We start from the raw sequence: 5,000 nt of genomic DNA on the forward strand, positions 1-5,000 counted from the left end.
ATGTGTTTATGTTCGTGTAGGTAGGTAGATATATACGGTACATGTATGTAAACATGTATAAATAAGTGAAGCATCAGTTTGTTTTGTATTTAACTAAAGTATAAAAATAGAAAAAGAGGGTATAGGACCACAAAAGTATATTTTTTCGGAACTTCTTCCTACTCCTTTTTAAACGTGGGAATTTCTTATTTGAATAACTTACAATAATTTTGGAAGATTGTTGTTAGATGTTCTTATTTATCTGTTATTTTGAACTTGTTCATAATATATATATATATATATATATATTATGAACAAGTTCAAAATAAACTAAACTAACTAATACCTGAACTTGCATATTGGCCAATACCGAGTACCGATCCGAGTGTGTTAAAAAAAGACATATTTTACTTACAGCTGTATACTACTATTCCTGCATGCAGAGTTTTCCCTGCCGTTATAAGTGCCGTTATAAGTCTTAGTTGCAGCACCTGAGCCGTTTTTGTCAGCACCTAAGCTGAATGAATGTAAAATGCGGCAAATAAGCGCAAAAAACGTTGAAAAAGCAACAAACTAAGTAAAAGACTTTTCTCAGATCTAATGATTGTAGTTGGACTTCTTCATCAAGTTTTGTCTTTAAGCTTTTTGAGTATTATTCTTTATATCTGCTCTAGTTTTACACAGATATGGTGATAATAATGGTCCAAAAATTATGTTTTTTTATAATTGAAAAACATCACATTTTCTTGAGGAAATTCCCTTAAACCCCTCCGCCAAATATGCCCACCTATAAGTCTTTGATAAACCCAGAGAAAACACTACCTGTATGGATGTGATATGATTGCCATCATTATCGGCCTGGCTCAGGTTAAAGCTTTAGTGCGTAACTTTTTGATATTAATGAACGTCCAGTTACATTCAAGCCGTTGTCGAATGAGTTGCTACAAAGCTAATTAAGACTATCAGCTCCACACATCTCTCTCTGGATTTCTCAGTATGATGTTCAGAAGATTGTGGCGTCCGGTGACTTTCTCGCGCAGAAACTCAAGTGAAGATAATGACCTCTTCTGAAGAGTCCATCATGTTTTTTTCAATCCTCCATGTCCTCCTTGGCTACTAGCAACTGTGTGGAGGAGGGGGGGGGATGCATGATCACGGAAGGCTTGAATCATGTGGACACGCTGACGCACTATAGCTTTAAGACATTTGTGAAACAATCAAAATCAAACAATGAACGCCATAGAACTTACTTCCGTTATCCAGTTTGATAGTCAGTCATAACGGAAAAAGAACAGAAATAAACTACTTAAAAGTAGACTTTCTTCTGGACTAAATTGCGTGGTATCGGATCGGTACTCACCGATATTAGGCCTTATCCGAGGCTTTCAAGTCTCAGTTTCGTAAGACCTTCAGTGATTTAATGCAGGACTTTTACATACATTGGAGTATTTTTAAACATTGTTGCATTGGAACTGGTACTCGAGTAAAGGATCTGAGAACGTCTTCCTCTTCTGATCCCAGACTGAGAGAAACACATTAACCTTCCTCTGGCTTTGTATCGGCTGTTTGTATTAACCTTCCTGTTGTCCCTCCTGTTGTCCTCGGGTCAAATATGACCGATTTTCAAAAAGTTTCTATATCAGAAATTTGGGTTTCTTTCAACCAAATGGTCAAAAAAAAAACTGCATAGTTCCCCTTTAATCACACAACAGAAAACCTGATCCAGTTCAATACAGTTTGTCTGTTTTTTTTTGGTCTAGTGAGGAAAACTGTCCAAAGTTCAGAGCCAATGCAAATATTGATATACTGTCACAGAGTCCCCTGATCGATCCGAGCCGCTGAACTATGAACTTTAACAGACACGATGTCCTGACCGTCCACAAACCTGCAGCTCAACAACAGATAACAGGAGAAACTCTACATACTGTATGTTCCATCCCATTTTTTAATTCCCGATTCCCGATACTGAAAAGGACTCGAGGTGATAGTATTGTATACTGACTGTATGGTTCCTGGGCTTATATACTAAGTCTAGTATGGATGGGTTATTATTATTATTATTATTATTATTATTATTATTATATTATCATTCGGTTTGATGTAGATAGAAGGAAACAAAGTAGATAGATGGAAAAGAAAGAAATGTGTATGCATGTGTTTATGTTCGTGTAGGTACATGTATGTAAACATGTATAAATAAGTGAAGCATCAGTTTGTTTTGTATTTAACTAAAGTATAAAAATAGAAAAAGAGGGTATAGGACCACAAAAGTATACTTTTTTCGGAACTTCTTCCTACTCCTTTTTGAGCGTGGGAATTTCTTATTTGAATAACTTACAATAATTTTGGAAGATTGTTGTTAGATGTTCTTATTTATCTGTTATTTTGAACATGTTCATAATATATATATATATATATATATATATATATATATATATATATATATTATGAACAAGTTCAAAATAAACTAAACTAACTAATACCTGAACTTGCATATTGGCCAATACCGAGTACCGATCCGAGTGTGTTAAAAAAAGACATATTTTACTTACAGCTGTATACTACTATTCCTGCATGCAGAGTTTTCCCTGCCGTTATAAGTGCCGTTATAAGTCTTAGTTGCAGCACCTGAGCCGTTTTTGTCAGCACCTAAGCTGAATGAATGTAAAATGCGGCAAATAAGCGCAAAAAACGTTGAAAAAGCAACAAACTAAGTAAAAGACTTTTCTCAGATCTAATGATTGTAGTTGGACTTCTTCATCAAGTTTTGTCTTTAAGCTTTTTGAGTATTATTCTTTATATCTGCTCTAGTTTTACACAGATATGGTGATAATAATGGTCCAAAATTATGTTTTTTTTATAATTGAAAAACATCACATTTTCTTGAGGAAATTCCCTTAAACCCCTCCGCCAAATATGCCCACCTATAAGTCTTTGATAAACCCAGAGAAAACACTACCTGTATGGATGTGATATGATTGCCATCATTATCGGCCTGGCTCAGGTTAAAGCTTTAGTGCGTAACTTTTTGATATTAATGAACGTCCGTTACATTCAAGCCGTTGCCGAATGAGTTGCTACAAAGCTAATTAAGACTATCAGCTCCAAACAGCTCTCTCTGTATTTCTCAGTGTGACTATGTTCAGAAGATTGTGGCGTCCGGCGACTTTCCCGCGCAGAAACTCAAGTGAAGATAATGACCTCTTCTGAAGAGTCCATCATGTTTTTTTCAATCCTCCATGTCCTCCTTGGCTACTAGCAACTGTGTGGAGGAGGGGGGGGGGATGCATGATCACGGAAGGCTTGAATCATGTGGACACGCTGACGCACTATAGCTTTAAGACATTTGTGAAACAATCAAAATCAAACAATGAACGCCATAGAACTTACTTCCGTTATCCAGTTTGATAGTCAGTCATAACGGAAAAAGAACAGAAATAAACTACTTAAAAGTAGACTTTCTTCTGGACTAAATTGCGTGGTATCGGATCGGTACTCACCGATATTAGGCCTTATCCGAGGCTTTCAAGTCTCAGTTTCGTAAGACCTTCAGTGATTTAATGCAGGACTTTTACATACATTGGAGTATTTTTAAACATTGTTGCATTGGAACTGGTACTCGAGTAAAGGATCTGAGAACGTCTTCCTCTTCTGATCCCAGACTGAGAGAAACACATTAACCTTCCTCTGGCTTTGTATCGGCTGTTTGTATTAACCTTCCTGTTGTCCCTCCTGTTGTCCTCGGGTCAAATATGACCGATTTTCAAAAAGTTTCTATATCAGAAATTTGGGTTTCTTTCAACCAAATGGTCAAAAAAATAATGTGGATGGTTCCATACAACACTCTTCACAAGTAAAATAAATGATCAGTTCAATACATCCATTGAATTTGGGTGATTTATTCAATTATATAGCGTTGAAAACATGTTGATAAAAGAACGTTAGTAACAAAAATGTCGGAAAAACTTAAAAAACACGAAGAAAAGATGAGAAAAAAGGTACAAAAACGTCGGGAAAAACATCTCAGACTTCGGAAAAAAGTGACAAAAAATTCGAAAAATGTGACAAAAAAAAATCAGGGAAAGGGTCAAAAGTTTTAATTTTGACCCAGAGAAACGAAAGGTTGTCGACGGGAAGACAACACAAGGGTTAAAAATGTGTCAGAGGCCTGTGGGAGCGAACGCCCGAGGCAAAACTTTCTCTCTCTGGTTCATCGCTAACAAGCCAGTTCCCACGTTCTTACCCACGACACCAGAGCCAGTTTCAGTGGAGAGAAACACAGCTGGAGGCTTCGGTACTGATGTCTGTCACAGATTTGATTTGATCTGATTCTACATAACTCAGTGTTTCTCTTTAAAACACAGCTACACGTTTACAAGATCGTATCTCTACGGTTCTTTTTTTTCTAATTTGAGTTCAGGTTTATTTTCATATACCTCTTATCAGGGATGCACCGAATCCAGGATTTGGCTTCGGATTCGGCTGAATATTGGGCAGGGGTTCGGCAGAAACCGAACCCCTGCCGAATTTTTTTTCCACCAAACCGAACCCTACGCTGGTCGACGTAATGACGCCACCGTTGACTACAGGAAGGTGTTTACGTAGGTGGAGCGTTCAATGCAGCAGGCTGTGAGAAAGTGGAAATGGAACTGGTGAGCAGAAAAAGTGTTGTTTGGCAGTACTTTCAGTCAGAAGAAGGCCATTCAAGTCCAGCTGCATGTTCAATCTGCAATGCTGATTAGTCTGGTGGTGGCGAGGACCCTAAACAATACACAACATCACCGCTGTTACAACATCTGGTATGAAACATCTGGAAGAATACGAGCTGTGATGAAGGAATCTACAGACAGCAGCCAGAATGCAGCAACTTCAGGTACGGCAAAGGAAGGACAGTCACTGTTTACTTCATTAATGTGTTTACTGTGTTCATGGACTGAGGACGGGACGAGGACTCAGCAGAATCTCAACCAGGGGGTTCAGCCGAACCCCAAAAACCGGGATTCGATGCATCCCTAACTCTT

The 5,000-nt window shown here is 37.8% G+C and overlaps 1 protein-coding gene across 1 annotated transcript in view; it reads right to left on the bottom strand.

Annotated features, from left to right (window-relative positions):
- sec14l7 (SEC14-like lipid binding 7) overlaps nucleotides 1–5,000 on the bottom strand; it is a 20,320-nt gene that overhangs the window by 12,208 nt on the left and 3,112 nt on the right. The gene's annotated exons all lie outside the window — the stretch shown is intronic.

This window comes from Sander vitreus, chromosome 16 (assembly GCF_031162955.1).
Source record: "Sander vitreus isolate 19-12246 chromosome 16, sanVit1, whole genome shotgun sequence".
Taxonomy (NCBI): domain Eukaryota; kingdom Metazoa; phylum Chordata; class Actinopteri; order Perciformes; family Percidae; genus Sander; species Sander vitreus.